Source organism: Anastrepha ludens, chromosome 5 (assembly GCF_028408465.1).
Source record: "Anastrepha ludens isolate Willacy chromosome 5, idAnaLude1.1, whole genome shotgun sequence".
In the NCBI taxonomy this organism is placed as follows: Eukaryota; Metazoa; Arthropoda; class Insecta; order Diptera; family Tephritidae; genus Anastrepha; species Anastrepha ludens.
This window is the reverse complement of record NC_071501.1, coordinates 32,945,374-32,965,869: the sequence shown is the minus strand read 5'-3', so window position 1 is coordinate 32,965,869 and position 20,496 is coordinate 32,945,374. Positions and strand designations below refer to the sequence as shown.

Below are 20,496 nucleotides of genomic sequence, written 5' to 3'. Positions count from 1 at the left end.
GCGTTTGCATTTTCTTTGCGTGCTGTTGTTGCTGCGCTTACGGGCAGCTTAGGCAACTACATATGTACAACTGATCGCCAATCACTTGATGCATTGCTATTACTTACTCAATGCTTGATGCCTTCTCACGCACACTATGTTGTTGTGCTAAATTCATTCTAATTGTTTTTGCATAAGTAATACGAATGCGGTTACGAAGAGAAACTGTATACATTTTTACCGACAACAATAATTTAAACTGTGCGTGAGTGTAAGGTTCCTTGAGTAAATTTCTGTGTCTCTCAAATCCACGTAAATGAGGTGAAGAACTTTGTGTAGAACCACAAACAAATTAAACAGTGACTTCAATTATTTTATTTCATGTTGTTCTCAAGATAAATTTAGTCCAATCCTCTGCATACCTACGAATCATCTCATGCGATATAATGCGAATGGATACCGTTCATCATAGACTTTATGCGATAAATCACAGTGCTTATGGCATAAGGTTTATCGCACATAATGAACTGCTACTTTAACGTTTTCACACCTGTATTAAGTTATACGAAATCTTTGTAACGACTAGGTACATTATAAAATTAAAAGAGAAATTTAAAAACGAAGTATTATTTTAAGTTTATTTAAAATTTCTTGCCCATCAAATATATTGATTTACCGACATTTTTTGTTTGTTTGTTTAATAAACGTTTTTCGCTTGCTCGAGAATGCGTACGGTTGCTTTGTACGTACTTTATTATTTTTATTTTTTTGGTTTGAATGAAAACTTGTGCCATGAATGTCGACGTAGAACATATTTGTACGATAACTATTCCGCATGTCATCAATTTCACAGTTCGCATGCGACAGATCGCAAATGGAGATGTTGGAATAAAGTAGCATGAGATTTTTTTTTAACTATATTTTATCATGGCCGCCGTCGCCGAAAGAGTTCGTGCGTGACTACCGTTCGGAATTTAGAGAGAGGACGTAGGTTCGAATCTCGGTGAAAGACCAAAATGAAGAAAACTTTTTTTCTAATAGAGGTCGCCCCTCGGCAGGCAATGGTAAACCTCCGAGTGTATTTCTGCCATGAAAAAGCTCCTCATAAAAATATCTGCCGTTCGGAGTCGGCTTAAAACTGTAGGTGCCTCCATTTGTGGAACAACATCAAGACGCACACCACAAATAGGAGGAGGAGTTCGGCCAAATACCCAAAAAGGGTGTACGCGCCAATTATATATAATATACATCTATTTTTTTTTCTTTGCTATGGTTGGTGTTTTATGGTGTTTTTTTTTTTTTTTTTGTTTTTTGGTATGGAGTTTTGTTTTTTAATTTAATCACGTGACTTTTGTGTGAATTTATTGATATTAAATTTTGTAAAATAACAAGAAATTTGCCTTGTGGTAAGATAACCAAAATGTATAAATAGTAATACGCGACCCTTTAATTTTTTTTGTCTTAAGGTAATATTGTCTCGGATAAATACAGTGAAGTAAAGACAGATATCCCGAGATATCCTGAGGTACCACGACTTTTAAGAGACAACTAGGTATAAAGGGGTTCATACGAGGTGTGTTCAAAAAGTAACGCGAATTTTGTGTTTTTACAATAATTATATATTTATTCACTAATATCTATGCCCCTTAATCCCTCTTAATCCCCCATTAATATGCCCCCTTCAAAGTAATGTCCATGAGATATTATGCACTTGTGCCAGCGTTTTTTCCAATCTTCGAAGCACTTCAAAAAATCATTTGTTTTTTATCTTGTTCAGCTCCTCCTTCGATGCCATCTTTATCTCGTCAATTGTAGCCTAACGTCGTCCTTTCATGGGCCTCCTCAGTTTCGCGAACAACAAAAAGTCACAGGGGGCCAGATCTGGGGAATACGGTGGCTGTGGCACCATTCGTGTGTTGTTTTTGGCAAAGAACCCGCGCACAAGCAACGATGTGTGAGCAGGGGAGTTATCGTGATGCAAGAGCCAATTTTTGTTCTTCCACAAATCCGGCCATTTCTGGCGGATTGCTTCGCGGAAATTACGCATAACTTGCAGGTAATATTCCTTATTGACCGTTTCACCCTGTGGCAAGAACTCATGATGCACATCGCCCCTGCAATCGAAGAAAACGGTAAGCAAAACTTTTACATTCGACCGAACTTGGCGCGCTTTTTTCGGTCTTGGTTCGTGCGGTAGCTTCCATTGAGATGAACGGGCTTTGGTTTCCACGTCATAACCATAAACCCACGACACTTTTAATTTTGTTTTTGGATCATCGGAATCTTTTTCAGTTTTTTTTTCTCAATCATCATTCTCTTTACCAATAATTATAATTTTTTTTTATTTACTGTTTCAGATACTTTAAACTGGTGATATCATGACAACGATTTTTTATAGAGGCAATTTCAGGCAGCCAAAACAGCCAGAATTACGATTTAAATAAAAGTAAATGAAATTCATAATAACTCCTGAGGTCAATATTCATGTGTAAAAACTTAATTTAGTAAAATAAACTTTAATGTAAAAAAATGGTTCGGAAAAAATAAACACTTTGATATTAATCCCTTGCGCCATAGCAGCATACGCCAGTTATTCACTAAATATAATTTAAAAAAAATATAATATAGAAATTGAACACTAAAATTGAAAAATCCGAATCAATTTCGACTGTATATAACTCTTTAGGAAATAACTATTTTGATGCACTTAGTTTGTACTCCACTAATTATTTCAAAGTTCGTTAAAAAAATTCGGTTATCGATTAAACACAAATAATGAAAACATTTTATATTTTACATTTTTCATTACGGAACCATATACGAAAACTAGTTCTAAAGTAAAGCGGAAGAATTATTATCCGTCGAAAAAAATGAGGATATCAACTCCATGAAAAAATATATAATTTGTTTGTAAAAAAGTTCTTACATTTTACTCTGTTAATGTTTTTTTGAAAATGAATCACTCAGAACTCAAGGCCGCTTTTCCCCCCACTGGCACAAAAGTGAGATTATTTCGAAATGTCATAAAATGGAAGAAAAGTTTTTTGGGTTTTATTCTTGCTAAATATACATATATGGATAAAACAGTTGGATGGATTAAAACAGTTTGAATTATTTTGTAGTACTTCATTTGGAAAAAAAGTTGAATCAAAACTACAACGGTAAAGGGTTAAGAAATTTAAATGTAAAAAAATAATTTTACATAAATAAGAATAAGAAAACTCACAAAACTGTTTGAGCAAAAAATTCTCTGAAGAATAGATTGCGAATTTCATTAATAAAATGCACAAATTCACATTGCACATTAGCAGTTCATATTCACAGTTAATGTTAACAGTTCACATTCTGTGAGTTCTGTAGTTCATTCTGTAGTTACCACCCAACCTAGTTGTTTTTGCTGCTACTTACCACAGTCAAATGTTATATCGGCGAAATTTCCCGCAGCATACCCAAATTTCTCGTTAGTACAGAGAACGACATAAATTCACCGCGCAGCCCACAAACTACCCCGCTTTAGAAAAACTCACCACAACTTCGCAGCTTACAACCACAACAGGGGTAATGCAAAATAAACAAACAGAATGGAGCTTGAGCACCAGACACCCATACCTACATATCTTAAGTGATATATGTACATATAGTATGTATGAATGTATGCATGTGCATGCGTAAATCGCTCGTGTAAAAATAGAGACAAACGAAAAGCAAACAAAATAAAGAGCAAAGTAGACAAAAACAAAAAAAAAGTTCAACTCAACTACAACGACGACTACCAACAGCGCAAAGAAAAAGAAACCGAGTACAAAAACAAAATCACAGTTGTCTGATTCGTCCTGATTCGTCTGCATTGTCGGCGGTTAAGCTGACAGTAACGGCAAAGGCGAAGGCGACCGTTATGCACGTTGTCTTTGTATATACTATGAGAATGTAAATATGTAAATATGTATGTACGTATGTAAGTTTATTTGTTTGGCAATTGTATTTTTGTTTTTGGCGCCCATTCGCGAGCATTCGTTTGCTGCTCGTGTCACTCATACGACATGTTGCGGACACACTTCGCCAATGCTTCCGGCTGACGAAACCGACCTATTGCGAATCAGTTGTTTTTCGACATCGTTTGCGAGCGGTTGTAATGAGCGGATTGTAAGTGGACTCCATTGTGGCGCGCAAACGGAAACGTGTGTTTTAAAAATTGTGGGAAATACTTATTTACTTATCTGACTTGCTTGGCGAAATGCGGCCGGTTTAACGTTTGTTGGAAATGTGCTATGATGCAGTGGGTGCGATAGTAATGAGTTCAGTGAAATTTTGATTGTGGAAAAATTTAATGAAAATAAAATTGCTAAAAAAATTAACAAAACTAAAATGTTATGCAACGTAATTCGTAGTAAAAGAATGTAAACTAAAATTCAAACGATAAGCAAAAGCTTAGCGGGTTCTTACAGAAGTGTGGTAATTAAGAAACAGAACATAAACCAAACTATAAAAAAAATCCAGATAAAAGAAATTAGTATTAATTAGACAATACTATAATGAAAGTCATTCTTATTGAATATCCTGTAAGCAGTTTGTTTTCTATAGGTAATAAAAACCAAAAAAGTAAAAACAAAACACAAAAAAATACTAAAAATTTACAAATTATAATTGTTTTGTGGAAAAATGTATTCAGTTCATACAGAACCTGAGCGTTGGGTATCTTATAACGAATAGCTCTCAAAGTAATGCTTTTTCTTTTATGTCTTTCTATGCCCCTATCAACTGTGACTTATATAAGAGTACAAACTGATTCATTTTTCGTTTAGAATGGAATTAATTCCGCGTAAATATTATTATTTTTTTATTTGAAAGAGCGCAGCTTGCCATTAGCCCTCCGTTGGGCAGCCGGGTCTGGCCAGACTTTTTCGACTTTGGAAATGAATTTAATATATTTCTATTATAGCTAACGACTTGAGCTGCCAGGTAGTTTGCTAAAATTAAATTTTCTGTCGATTTATGGATATAACCTTTTACAAAGAAGCCGTGAACATGACGAAAAAGGGCAGACTCGGGTGCCCAACCGAAGGTTTTAGAAACAGTGTGCAATGGAGGGCTCAATAGGGACTTCAATTTGATTGAGTTTACTCCCATGGCTTGTTTTGTAATAGACCTTTCTGTCAACTATGAATTTCAAGACATATCGTCATCTTTCAACTCTTAAATCATCTATGAACCCGCTTGCCTCAATGACGTTTCCTTTATCTGTTTTTGTTGTTGTTGCATTAATACCATACTGTATTCTTGGGGCTCCGCTTCAAGCCCCTATCTTCACACAGTGTACAGTTGTCTTAAAAATAATTCCCGTGGTTATCTATGAAAGTGCAGGGAGGCCACGCGGGAGTTGACACGAGTCTTTATGGAAGCTTGTGTTCAGAGCCAGAATCAGACACAAGTCAGGAGTTGTCTCAACCGAAGCTGTACCATCAACTTAGTGGTGACGTACGTGCATACTTGAGGACCTGTTAGAGTTTAAACTAGACGAAGACGATTGATAGGCTAATATCAGCCATTTCGGTGAAGTAATAAAATACCACTTTCACCAGCTCTTAGACTGTTTGATCTGAATCATTTTTCCAGTTTACCACAATCAGCAACTTACTGGTCTCGATCCTGATGAGCTTTACAGCCCTGCCACAAGAAGTACTCAAGGTAAATGAGGCATTTTGAGCCGAGCTCCTTCTTCTCCTGCCGCATCTTAGTCGCCTTTTAAGTTAGGCATGCCTTCTTCTTCTTTTAGATTGGCGCGATAACCGCTTACGCGATTTTGATTCCGGAGGATGGTTCCGTGTGTAGAAGTCCACGCAGGGGGAAAGTAACTGATTGCCATTCACTTGACAGTGACCTGAACGCGTCTTTTGCATACAGTCCAAGCAGCTCACAACTTCGCCCAAATATCGTCTGCATAATTTCTGAGCATCCGTTTGAGAGTGAGCTAATGTGAGAAGGCGAATCAAGCCAGGATATCTAGTTGTGCGCTGGGTTAGGCATCCGTCACGTAAAAATCCCTTCTCAGTGAAAAACTGGCATGCCTTACCGCGATTGTAGTATTTTCCCCCGACCCGCTGGAGTGATTATCTATGGATGAATGGCATACATTTTGTCTTTAATGGCACCTCAGAAAAAATAATCGAATAGAGTCAAATCGCAACAGCTTCCATACGGCCAATTGACGTCAGCAATTGCTATTCGGCTTGCTATTCGATTTTCATGTTTCCCAACATTTTCCAGGCGCAAAGCGGAAATTTTTTTTACGTTTTCTACCATGAAATGAATTGTTGATGAATCTTAGTTCAGCTGTAAGAATAAAAAAAGTGATAGTTCAAAGTCAAGCCTTGAAGGGACCACCCTGTAACGTGAATTCAGCTTACTTTTATATTGAATTTTTATTAATCAGCAATTGCAAATGCACTCATGTCGTAAAAGGTGTTTCATTTAAATGTTAATGGAGTTTCACATCCGATGCATTAAAAGGCGCTGCTGGGAGCAAAAAAAAAATATTGAGATTGATTCTAGAAAGTACTCGCAACTATTCCAAAATCATTAGCAATTTGAATAATTCAGGCGGTTTGGGGTACAGGCGGGTATTTCTTATTCTTCTTCTGCCTGGTCTTGGTTTCCTACTCGAAATTCTTCTTCTTTTCTTCCCCTTCTTGCATTTCTTCATCTTCGTGTTCTTCATTTTCTTCGTTTTCTTCTTGCTCTTTACTATTTTCTTCTCCTTCATTTTCTCCTTCGTTTTTTCCTTCGTTTTTTCCTTCGTTTTCTCCTTCGTTTTCTCCTTCATCTTCTCCTTCACCAGCGCTATGATGCAAGATCCGTCTCCACTTAATATTTCCAACTCAAAAGAAATTCTTTCTCTTCCTCTCTCTCTGGATGTATTGCATCGACGGATTTCAGTGTTGGGCAGTTTGCAACCACTCATTCGACACGTCCTAGCCAGTAAAGCCACTAGGTTTTTACTTACCTTTAAACACAATAATTTTAGAGATAATTGTCATTCAGATGGACATTAAAAACTTCGAGGAATGAGTAGAAATAGCAGTGAAGCCAAAGGGGTATACATTTTTTTCATTTTTGCTGTATTAATTGTTTTTGTTGTATTAAATTAATCATTTTTTTCTTTTTCTTCTTCTTTATTTGCATGTTCGATTACGAGCATAAGCGATCGTACAATTTAATTACAATTTACAATTTAATGTTTCTAACAAATATTGACTATGATTTCGTTAAGAGCTTCTCTGTCTTTTGCCACGTTCCCCAACTCTCTGATGTTTCCTCTGCCTGTTCAGTGTCTAAAATAATGCAACAGTGATATTTGTTTTCTTTCACTACTTCATCTTCCGTCTATTTTATATATACCAGATGAAGTCCAAAACAAACAAGACTGAGCTAAAATAGAAACAACAGGAGCTTTGTTCTGATAACTTCCAGTTTATTTATTCAAAATAATCCCCTCTGGCCTCGATACACTGTTTTGTACGATCTAAAAGCTTTTCGAAAGAGCCTTTTTCAAGTCACTGACCGGAATGTCCTTCAGGATGTCGGTACAAGCCTTTTGTATGGCCTCTAGGTACGCAAAACGTTTTCATTTCATGGCCAAATGCAATTTTCCGAAAAGGTAGAAGTCACAGGGAGTCAGGTGAGTACGCTGAGTGATTGATGGTTAAAATACGATTTATAGTAAAAAAAATCAATCACAAGAGTGGATCGTTAAGATGGTGCATTGTCATGGAATAAGCGCCTGCTTCCTCCTTCGCAGTATTCAGGGCGAATTGGACGTTTGCAACCTAACAAACGCTTCAAAACGCCAAGATAGAAAATTACATTGACGGTTTGCCCCATTGTCACGAACTCCTTATGGACAACTCCCTTGGAATCGTAAAAACAAATGAGCATCGACTTGACTTTTGACTTCTCCAAACGCGATTTTTTGGATATTGGCTCATCTGGAGCCTTTCATTCGGCACTTTGACGCTTACTTTCAGGTTCATGTTAGAAACATCACGTTTCATCCCCAGTTACAATGTTGTAAAGGAAGTTCTCGTCTTTTCTTGCCTCTTTAATGAGGTCTTTCGTATGTTGAATTCTATGCAATTTTTGGTCCTCAGTTAACTTGTGCGGAATGAAACGTGCACAGACCTTTCGCAAGCCCAAATGATCAGTTAAAATGCAATAAATCCATGTTTTGGAGATATTCAATATTCAATTCAATATTTCGATGGAGTTTTCGGTGATTACTTATTTTGGGTGGTCCGTAAATGTTTATAGTCATTTATGCCCTCCCAAGCATCTCTGAAACGTGTAAACCACACATGAACTCGGTCAAGAGATAGACAATCATCGCCATACACTTTTTTCATCAATTCACATGTTTCGGTAAACATTTTACCGATGACACAAACATACTAACACTTTCTACGAATGAATTCTGATTAAAAAGTAAAATTTTGATGAACATTTTTCGAATTTTCTTTTTAATTTTTTATGTATTTGGTGCCGGAAAGTTCGATAAAAAATATCCAATACTTCCAACAAATTTTAAATGCATTTTGTACACCAAAATTCAATGGGATATTACTCTGCGTATTCAAAATTTTTTAAAGTTCTAATTAAAAAGTGGAATTTCGATGAAAATTTCTCGAATTTTCTATTTCGTTTTTTACATATTCGGTTTCGGGAAGCTCGACATTTTTCCTGTTTCTTTATATATTTCAATAATACAAAAATTCCCAACCCCATCAGCAAAAAAAAAATTCAAATAAATTTTTTACACCAAATTTAAATGAGATCTAAAACCGCGGTCTCGAAATTTTTAAAAATTCTCATTAAAATTGAATGAAAATTTTTTGACTTTCTGTTTTTACTTTTTTATACATTTTTTTTGTATGGCAGAAAACACCCAATAAATGTCAAATGCATTTTTTACGCAAACGCAGACCATCTTCTAGTAATATATATGAAATTGAAACAAAAAATAAATATTTTATAATTTTTAAAAAATTTTTATTTGATTAAAAAACAGTAAATCTTTGATGAAAATTTTGATAAAAACCTTAAAATTTTTTTTAAAATTTTTTTCATATTTGCTCGGCAAAAACACGCACAACACCGCCAGAAAAAAAAGCAAAATGCATTTTTTAATCTAAAATTCATTGAAATATAAAATCGCATTCTCGAACTTTTGTAAATATGTAATAAGAAAGTATAATTTTAATGAAATTTTTCTTCCCTTTTCTTTTTTAATTTTTATATAGTATATTTAGTGTCGAAAAGCACGACAGGCAAGCCCAATACCGTCAGGAAAAAAATACATGAGAAATGCATTTTTTACACTAAAATTCAATAAAATATAAAACTGGATTCTTAAAATTAAAAAAAAAAATTAAAAGTAAAATATTAATGAAAACTTTTCGAACTTTTTTTTTACTTTTTTATAATTTTCGTGTTGCTCGATTTTAGGAAGCTCTATAGTTTTTTTGTATGGAAGAAAACACCCAATAAATGTCAAATGCATTTTTGCACTAAAATTCTATGAAATATTAAACTGCATTCTCGAAATTAAAACAAAAAAATTTTTTTTTTAAATGTAAATCTTTGATGAAAATTGTGATAAAAATTTTTCGAATTTTTTTTTTACCTTAGTGTTGGAAAGCTCGCTAATTTCTGTTTTTTGTTTTTGTATTCAAGAAAACACCCAATAAATGTCAAAGCACTTTTTTAGACCAAAATTCATTGGAATATAGACTATTCTCGAAATTTTAAAAAAATCTGATTGAAAAGTAAAATGAAAAATTTTCGACTTTTTTTTTAATTTCTCATATATTTGGTATTGGAAAACTCGACCATTTGGTGTTTTTGTTTTGTTGACTTAGAAGAAAGCATCCAACATAAAATTGTGAAATTTCGAGGAGAAATTTTGGAAGTTTTTAATATTGGAAATTTGGAAATATGTTTTTTTTTGTTTCATAATTTTTTTGGAAATTTTAATTTTAGTTTTGTATATATTTGGTGTCGGAAATCTCCACAATTTTGTTTATTCATGTGGAACAAAACACGCAATAACAAAATGTGAAATTTCTGGAAATTTTTCTTAATTTTCACAAACTTCGAAACCTGGATTTATATGCTTTTTGTTTGTTATATATTATAAAGAGTGGTTAAATTTCAAGGGCCGATGTTGAATGTGAACCACACCTAAACATCAACGACACCGTTGGACTTCCTTCTTTGGGGTTATTTGAAAAAAAGGTGTACGTCGATAAGCCAGCAACAATTCAAGAGCTAAAGGATGAGATAATTCGGCACATTAAGGGGGGGGTAGGGTCAAAAACCGAAAGTTTTTTTCTTCACTCATCTTATAGTAAATCATTTCAAGAATGTTGTGTCAAAATTTTAAGTGGATCGGAGCAGAACTCTCAAAGTTATAGCCATTGTAGGCCCTCTACCTCAACTGCGGAGCATCGATAGTTTTTCAGAGTCATTTTTTCAAACGCGTTTTTCCCGAAACGACTTCTTAAAAGTCGGTGCCAATCACAACTCCGAAACTATTCAACCGATTCTTTTCAAATTTGACACACGTTTTCTAAATCAAAAATACCTCCCCCCCCCCCCCACTGTTTTTTTTTATTTTTTTTTTTAAGGTTGTTTTTCACTTACAAATATGGCGAAATTTTTCGAAAAAATTCTCTTTTTACGTTTTTTTGCCACCAAAACTACAAAAATGAAAAAAAAAATCTTATTAATGGGGGGGGGGAGCATTACGTCATACTTTAACTGAAAAATTCGACTTTTTTAGTTTCAGATGATTCTACGACGAATGCCGATTGGCACCGCAGAGCACCTCTCGAAAAACATATCTCCAAAAAAACTCTGTCATGGGCTTATTTGTCAATATTTTATTATGAATATTTTTTAAAAACTTATTGAAAAGATGTACAATAACATGCAACAGATTTTATTAAAGTATCTTAAGCCATATTTCTGTAAAAAATTCAAAAAAAAAGTGTTTTTTTTAGCGCTAAACCCTACCACCCCCTTAACGGCATAGAACCTCAATGATGCCTCAGCGCCTTCGAAAATTTGGACTATGGGATGGAGGTGTGCCGCCGAGGCCGCGGAGGCCATTTGGTCGATATTTTGTTTCACTCGGAATTGAGCCATACCAGTATTTTTATAATAAAGAGAAATGATAATAATTTCTTAAAAAAATTGTATTTTATTCAAAATCAATACCGGCCCTTAAAACTTAACCACCTTTTAGTTGGAAAATGAACCTTAATTTCATAAACAAAAAATTATTTAAGCTGTATGAGAAATAAGTAAAATGTACAGTACTTTAATTATGACACGCACTATATATGCAAACAAATTAAGTTTAGATTTTCAAAAAATATTTTATAGTATTTGTAACCATTCAATTTATTTATAATTTTTCCTGCATTCTACTCATATTAGCTATAATCAACTGATTTTTATTTCATAATTAAAATTATCGGCTTGACGGAAACGCATAAGCCTGTGTGAATTATCACACACAATAAGTGGAAAGAAATAATAATGAGAAAAATTATGATAAACAAAAAATGCAGAGAAAATCTAAATATTAAGTAAACCTGCCAACTTCATGTTAGAAAATCGCGTGTTCCCGGCAAATATGCGCCCAGTAACACAACCAACCATTTCAGCTGTTTCTTGTTTTTTTTGTTGCTTGCCGCTAATGTTATTATTACGCCCGTGTGGCTGTTAGTCGCTGCTGGTGTTGTTGTTTGATTGTTTATTCAAAACGACAGTTGTTGGCAAATTATGTTAGGAACTTTAACCCCTCAGCACACAGACCTACAAACAGAAAAATACTCATTGGGCGGATAATTGAGCGAGCAGACGGGAGGCTGGCTGCCTTGCTGGCTGCCAGGCTGGCTGTCTGAATGCGACGGGTGGCTAATGGAGAATTCGTGATTTTTGTAATTATGACAAAAATGTGCATTGCAGCCCGAATCCACTCTACCCGTCGAAAAATATACACACACACACGCATCCACACACATGCAAGTGTACGTTGGCGGTGTTTGGCGCCATTACAACCTGGCTAAACCGCTTTAGCTTCATGGCCACATGCCTAAATGGTCTCATAGTCTCGTGACCGGCTCCACTTCAGCTGCACTTCAACTGCCGCGGACAGTAACTGCCAATTTTGCGCCCAACTAATTTCATGTATTCTAATAAGCACATTGTTCGTTCGCTTTTTAAGTATGTATGAACTCGTAACTAACTCTGCATGCAAGTGTGTGTGTGTGTGTGTGTGTGCGTATGCGTATTTTTGGGCTTTGCGTGTATTTTAACATTTTATTTATGTAAAAATTATGTGAAATGATCCTATAGGCCGCTGTTTTCGGTTTTTGTGTTCACTTATTAATGTTGCATACTTTTAGGTGCTCAAAATATCTGCACATGCAGGGATTTCCGTGCGTTTATCTCACCGGTTACATAACTAACAAAGCAAGTAGTCTAAGTGCGAGATATTAAATGGGCGGTTAAAATATTTAAAAGAGAAAATAGGAGAGCAGGGAAAATGAGAAAAATGTATGAAATTTTTCAGTGTTAAAAATTTGGAATTAGTCTTTTCTATATCAAACGTTACGCAATTAGAGTACAAAAGTATTAAAAGTAACGGGATGAAAATTACTTTTTTAGCTATTTTTAAGGTTATGTAACATTTGGAATACAATTATGTCAATATAATTACCAATAGACGTGATTAGTTTATTGCATGCAGGATAGTTAACGAGGAAACGATAAGGTTCGCCTTCTCGTCATCCGAAAGCTTTAAGTCCCCAGAACCCGATGGCATTTACCCAATCATGCTCAAGCGAGGCGGAGAACAACTAATAAAGGCTTTGAAAAGAATCTTTACGGCATGTCTGGCGCACGCTTATGTTCCACAATTGTGGCGTTTGGTGAAAGTTGTATTTGTCCCAAAGCCAGGCAAGGACAGCTACGCTTTATCACAAAGTTTCAGACCTATAAGCCTGACATCTTTTATGCTTAAGGGTCTGCACGTATGGTGGAAAAGCACATTAGGACAAGGGTTCTAAGTCGAAACCCTCTCAACATCAGACACCATGCCCATCAAAGTGGGAAGTCTTGCGAATCGGCTCTGCACGAGTGCATTAGCGTAATCGAAAAAGGGCTGGAAACAAGAGAGTACACTCTTAGTGTGTTTGTGGGCATTGAAGGAGCTTTCAGCAATGCTACCTTCGACTCTATGTGCTTCAGAAGTCAGGGAGTAGAAGAAATCATTGTCAGGTGGATACACTCTATGCTATCAAAAATACTGCTTACCATGGATAGAAAAAGCGATGAAGGACGCAGGCTTGAAGTTAAGTAGGGTTGCCCACAAGCCGGTGTACTCTCTCCCCTACTTTGGTGCTTCGTGGTGGACTCTCTTCTTAATGATCTGCAGGATCTCAAGACGAACACTTGAAGTTATATGCAATAAAATGCAGGTAGCTCTAAATAAAACTGAGTATTGGTGCGAATTGCATGGCCTTTCAGTGTATCCTGCAAAAAGTACCTTATTGCTTTTCACTTGGAAACGCAATATGGAAGCCCTGTTACTACCCACATTGAAAGGGGTAACACTGCAACTGTCTTCTGAGGTTAAATATTTAGCAGTAATCCTAGATAAACAGTTTTCTAACAGCGGTCGCCCCTCGGCAGGAAATGGCAAACCTCCGAGTGTATTTCTGCCATGAAAAAGCTCCTCATAAAAATATCGGCCGTTCGGAGTCGGCTTGAAACTGTAGGTTCCTCCATTTCTGGAACAACATCAAGACGCACACCACAAATAGGAGGAGGAGCTCGGCCAAACACCCAAAAAAGATGTACGCGCCAATTATATATATGTAATCATAGATAATAAGCTTACCTGGAAGAAGCACGTCGAGTAGAAGGTCTCTCGAATACTACACGTCTTCTTGAAGTTTAAGAGAACCTTTGGCAAGACATGGGGTCTACGACCGGCTGTAGTACACTGGCAGTACAGCACCTTGATTAGATCCCTTATTACATACGCCTTGGTGGAAGGCTGCGATGGTTAATTCCAGAGTAAAACCCCTAAACAGGCTGCAGAGCAGTGTGTGCTTGGGTATCACAGGTGCCATGAGTACGACATCTGTCGATGCCCTTAATGCCATTCTGAACTTGCAACCTCTAGACCTTCAAATTCGAAAGGAAGCATTGAAGGCGGCGTACAGGCTCAAGTTAAACGGAGTCTGCGGAAATGGAAAAAGCACTGGCTACTGTCAGATATTCCACCAATTGTCATAGCGGTGCACACTGTTCTCGATGCCGGTTGACAATCGGGTGCCTGTCGTTAGCTTCGGTAGAAAGTATGATCCCAGATAGAGATGAATGGTTAAGTCGAGAGAATCTACTAACGGGATATCAGCACACTTTCTACACCGACGGATTCAAAACCAGTGATGGAAGCGGATCTGGATGGTACTTAGACGAAGACTCTAAGTACTCCTATGCCACAGGACAGATGGCCGCGGTATTCCTCACGGAAGTCTATGCCATCTTGAATGTGGCGTACTGGCTAATTGAGAAAAAGTGGCGGGGCAACAGTATTGGAATTTGTAGTGATAATTAAGCTGCACGGAAAGCCCTTGCTTACCCACGCTGCTCTTTGAAGTTAGTCGGTGAATGCAAGACAAAACTAAACAGTGTTAGTCTTATTTAGGTGCCTGGACATTGTGGTATTACAGGGAGCCCTTTCCAGGTGTCAATTCTGCATCGATTCATCTATGGATTGACGACTTCATGAGGTCTACCCAGAGAGGACGTACTGGTGGGACCTGAGAGTACTGGTGGGTATAATCCAGGGTACAACGTCTGTGGTGAGCTTATGGCTACCATGGGGGTCGCAGACAGCCTGATATGCTTATCCTGTCTTGAGAATGATGACACTGCAGAGCATTTTCTATGTAGCTGCCCTGCATTTTCCAGAATCAGATTTAGGATATTGGGTTGCGATACACTGAGTATGGACAAAGCTCATACTCTTCGTCTTTCGGATCTGTTAAAATTCATCAATGAATTCAAAAGATTTGTGAAAGAGTGACCTCAACTAATTTATCGGTTTTTACCATCCACCTTTTTATCTTTCCTATCTCTATTCTTTCTACTGATATCTATCCGGGTGTAGTACAAAGGTATACTGACTGAGTGCTTGGACTTGTCCAACCCCCCACAAATCTAATCTAATCTTATCTACGGTCAACTCATTCATCCAGCAAATATTGAACCAGTTTCAGCTACTTTTCTTCTCTTAATTTACTTTTTTAGCCTTTTAATTTTTCAAAATTGATACAAAAACTCATGAAAATCAAGAAATTTTCAACAAAACCTATACACTTTTACTCAGAATATTTTTTTAAATCTGGTTACCCACTTGTATGGCCCATTAAATTTTGCAAGTTTATGCGAGTTTGAAATAGCCCAAAATAATGTTTAAAAAGAAACACCTAAGATACTAAAAGGGTGATTAATTTAGGGATATCGGATTTCAAATTTAAATAAAACAACAAAATAAGCGCCAGTTATAGTAAAATATGAACAACAAAAAATCAAGTTGATTGGGCAATATTTATTATTTCTATGTAGAACCATTCATGACATTTATTTTTGAAGATAATCGCTTTAAAATTTTGGCCGCAGCTGCACCGTAATTCGGTCATCCGTAAGCACCATTTTCGAACAACTCGCTGGAGGTCGTCGATCGGTATCTCGTGAATAACTTTAGTAATGCTGGCTTCCAATGCCTCCATCGAAGCTGGTTTATTCACAAAGCATTTAGACTTTACATACGCTCACAAATACAAGGTGTGATATCACACGATCTTGGTGGCCAATCCACTGGCCGAAGACGAGAGATAAATTGATCACCGAAACGACGACGCAATAAATCCATTGTTTCACAGCCACACTGGCAGTATGACATATAGCGCCGCCTTGTTGGCACAAATGAATCAAATGTTGTGGGGATCACGGGCTTCAATTTCCGTCATCAAAAGGTCGTTTATCAAAGCGCGATAGCGTTCGCCATTCATTGTTACATTTCGCCAGCCTCTTCTTTGAAGAAAAGTGTGCCCAGGATTCCTCCAGCCCCTTGGCTGCACCAAAAGGTTAAATCAAAACTCATAGCCTTGCTCTAGCAAAGGCAGGACACTCACAGAGAAAGTGCCCAGTGCCCAGTGCTATCCGCCTCCTCCAAACAAGACATCAATGATTCTTATCGTGATCATATGTTGACCCCATGTGATGTGTCCTGTAATAATACCGACTATCAACCGGACGTCTTTTGTTCCAAGTTTTAGTAAAAAGTTTGACAGTTTTCTGTTCGGACTTGTCACAAACACTTTGCAGTTATGCTCAGAGCGCTATTAGGTTGAAGGAGATTGGCCTCTGGAGACAACTTTCTATAGGACATAGTAGCATCTTGAAGCAGATGTCCCCTTCCTTCTCTGAATTTTGAGGGTTGTGCTAGGGCTATCCTCTGTTTTCACTGACGGATCCAAGATGGAATCTGGAGTGGGAGCGGGGGTTTTCTCTGCTGCTGACTGATCATTTCGGTCTATTTTAAACTTCCGTAAACGAGCAGGGTTTTTCAAGTAGAGGTCTTCGCGACCCTGCAAGCTTGCAAGATGCATAAGGATTGCTGTTGGAAGGGAGAAATTAATATAATATATAATCAGAACGCCATTCAATTTCCAAACTCATTGCGGTGTTCACTGGTCACCGGGTGATCGGTTGGTTGGTTGGTTAAAGTGGTGATTCTTCCAGAATCCAACTAGCGCTTCCGCACCATTTTGTTGCCACATTCTCGTTACCAACTTGTTTAACGGGTATTTACAGCATAACTTTATCCAGTCTGTGCGGTTAAGGAACTTTATTAGGCTGTTGACGTCTAAGCCAGATAGTTGTTCGAGATTCTCGAACAGCGGTTGGCCCAGGGTTTACATTCTGTCCTTCCATAGGGCAGGGCATTCACAGAGGAAGATTGTCTCCTTTTTCTCCGGTTGTTTGCAACTGTGGCAATATGTATTGTGAGGGATACCCATTTTAGCTGCTTGTTCTCCGATAGACCAAAAGCCAGTTATGACTGCCGTTAGTCTCCAGGCGTGCCGTCGTTTCATTCTTATTAATGCCGACGATTGCTTGAGGTTGTAGGTGGGCCATAACGTTCTGCTAATTTTGCATTTCGTCTGGACTTTCCACCTACAGTTCGCGATTCGGAGGTATTTTTGGGAAATTGTACTCTTGACTGCACCTAATGGTGTGAATACCAATTCTGCAAGAGCGTTATTCATGGCAGATCCCCCTCTTGCCAGTTCATCGGCTTTTTCGTTACCTTCAATGTTCCGATGTCCCGGGACCCAGATTAAGGTAACCTTATGGTTTTTACTCAAGATGGTGAGGCTATTCCTGCTTTGTTCCACCACGTTAGAAGTTGTTGTAGCCGAACCCAGTGCCTGTATTGCAGCCCTTAAAAGAGAAATCTGCGATTAGTAGCCTACAAGCTTCCCCAATTTTCAGTACTTCCGCCTGGAAGGCGCTGCTGGTATTAGGGAGACACACAGATTTCTCAATTTTAAGTCTGTGAGAATATATACCAGGTCCAACACCGCAGCCCATTTTACATCCATCCGTATAGACTGTGGTATCGAAATTGTTTAGAGAGAATCCCTTATTCCATCGGTGATCGGTGTTCATGCGGAGAAACCTGGAGTTCCGCACAACACCTATTGCAGAAGCTCTCCAAATGTCCGGCTCTGGCGGCTAGGCGCTTGAGATTCCTTAGCGCGGCCTTTGGGGGCGACCTGAAGAAATTCTCCAGCCTAGATCCCTCTTCTCTCCTCCACTACATCACCGGATGGTTGTAGACAGTTTTCTCTTGCCAAAATTTTTCTTTTCACAGGTAGTGGCTCATATTATGGTATCAAAACGGCACGTAAAGGCTACTTCAAGTGTGCCTGGGGTACTTTAGCCATCTAACCTACCTACCTACCTGCAGCGTTCTAGACCGGACCATCGCTCTTTATGTAAATTGCATATATAATCGGTGAACCAATTCATGATTCCTGCGGAACTGGTTCCAATTATTGGCTGTTGCCCTTGTGGATAACCGCCGATCCATGGTTGGCCACTTCAATGGCAATTTCGCTTCCTTGAACACCGGAGTGTCTTGGAACCCATATAAGTACAAGCCTGTTCTGTCTTGCGACAGAATTAAGCTTCTTTTTATATTCTTGAACAATTTTTGAGGTTGGCTTCGCGTTCTCTAGGGCCTTCAGTGCAGCCTGACTGTCATTGAAAACTCCAATCTGGTTCCCGCTCCATCTCCTCTCGATTATCCATTCTACTACTTTCAGGATGCCCAAAACGTCCGTTTGGAAAACAGTTGCCATTTCCCTCATAGCATAGTGATACTTAATACTATAGTTTAAGTACCATCCGGCTCCAGACCTTACTTCATTCTTGGATCCATTGGTAAAGAAAATACTCGTCAAACTACCCTGAATGCATTCTGGATTGATCCATTGCTCACACAATAGAAATCTGACATCGAATTTCCTTCCAAATGAAACTATGGGTATCTGGTCGTCCTTAGGAGCCTAAAACAGTGGATTCTGCGCAGATAGCAACTTTTTTCTTAAGAAAATGAAATGCAATCGTTTCGATTTTACAGTATGTTATTATTGACATCAAATAGTATACAAAAACAATTTTTGTTTTAATTTGACATTTATTTTGTAGTACAGGGTTGCCAATATTCGACGGACCCATCTGGCAACCCTGTATCTTTTTACAGAGACGTCAGATCGCTTAATGACATACCGCGTTGGAAGCGTCAGTCCAAGCAGATTTTTACCATGGAACAGTACACGCCACGCAAGCGCTCCCAAATTGTTGAAATTTACATTCAACAAAAGAAGTCAATTGTGAAATCTCAACGTGCGTATAAGAAATTAAATAATATGAAAAACGCGCCTTCTAAGAACACCATTAAACGTTTGTACGAAAGGTTTTCAACTGGTGATGCTCTTTCTAATCCAAAGAGGCCAAATCAAAACCGACCAAGGCGTCGCCAGGGACACCCCAAAATCGCCGTTCTCAACAGTTGGGCATTGGTCGGACAACTTTACAACGAATTATCCGCATTGATTTGCATTTATTCCCGTGTAAGATTCAATTGGCGCAAAGATTGTTGCCTGCGGACAAGACTCGTCGATTGGAATAGGACCAAAAAGTCATCGAAATCCGTCGGGTCCGTCGAATATGGGCAACCCTGTAGTGTAGCACCAAAGTAATCATCTTAAAACAAAAGATAGGTGGCTTGCCAACAGGATTTTGGCTCTTCAGGACATCTGAAATGAAAAAGTTAAACTGATTATTATTCTGTAGGCTTGTCATTCTAGCAGGTGCTACTTTCGTTTCTTTTCAGCCTTAAGTTTCCATACTATAGTCTGATTTCCACTCGAAAAACATACCTTATTTTTCGACAAAAATTTCCCATTGTGACACCTGCCAGAATGACAACCCTACAAAATATAATCAGTTTAACTTTTTCGTTTCAGATATCCTGCATAAACCTATACTTCTCTGCAGCCCGTATAGGTCCCGGAATGTGGACTTAACCCTGCTCCATCGCCACCAGACCACAGAAGCGTAAGTGATGATTGGTCAGATAAGTGCTGTGTATATCCATAGGACCACAGCAGGTTTCAGACCCCAGGTTTTACCAAAGGCTCTGCGGCATTGCTGAAAAATTCTCAAATCTCAAATATCCAAATCTCACGTAACTTAACCTTTTTCCAATTTTATTTTTTTTTTATTTCTCAATATACTCAAGCCATCAAATGCACCAATTTTTAGAAAAGTTACGACAGTCTGTAGAATACTTGGATTGCTCGCAAGTTCACAAATATTTTTGTTCCGATATGTCAGCAACCTAGTTCCTCAGCATTCACTAAACTCAGCTTCTTTGTATTGGTGGTAATAAAATTCGTATGGCATACCAGGCCCATTATTGGGCTACTCGTCCCTGCGTTTTCATTCTCGATTATTGCTTTTAAGTTAATATATATTTTTTTTAAATAAACTCGGCCAGCCCTGCTTCTTCCCTTGACAATCAATTATGTGCCGGAAGTGCCACATATTTCACTACTTTTCAATAATTGTTAATATTTCGAAAATAATTCATGGACAATGTATCACTTTGACATATGTAATTATTAAGTGCCGGCCACTTAATCATTTACATATGGCTGACAACTGTTCCTTGTGGGAAATATATGTATGTGAGTGTTTTATGTATGCATTTATATAATCACCAGCAAACGGTATCCGTAACGGCATGCCTTCAGCGGCTAAAAGATAATTATAAAATTGTCTGCGCAATCGGTTTCACCGTGATTACAA

At 37.7% G+C, this 20,496-nt stretch overlaps 1 protein-coding gene across 5 annotated transcripts in view; it reads left to right on the top strand.

Moving 5' to 3' along the window:
- Window positions 1-4,099: 4,099 nt before the first annotated feature.
- LOC128863947 (limbic system-associated membrane protein) overlaps window positions 4,100-20,496 on the top strand; it is a 118,973-nt gene continuing 102,576 nt past the window's right edge. For 4 of the 5 annotated variants that reach the window (XM_054103380.1, XM_054103379.1, XM_054103378.1 and 1 more), the window contains exon 1: window positions 4,100-4,560. The gene's annotated coding sequence lies outside the window, so the exon portion shown is untranslated. Of the gene's footprint in view, window positions 4,561-19,658; window positions 19,744-20,496 lie in introns of those variants that run through there. The other variant, XM_054103377.1, reaches the window with a different exon arrangement.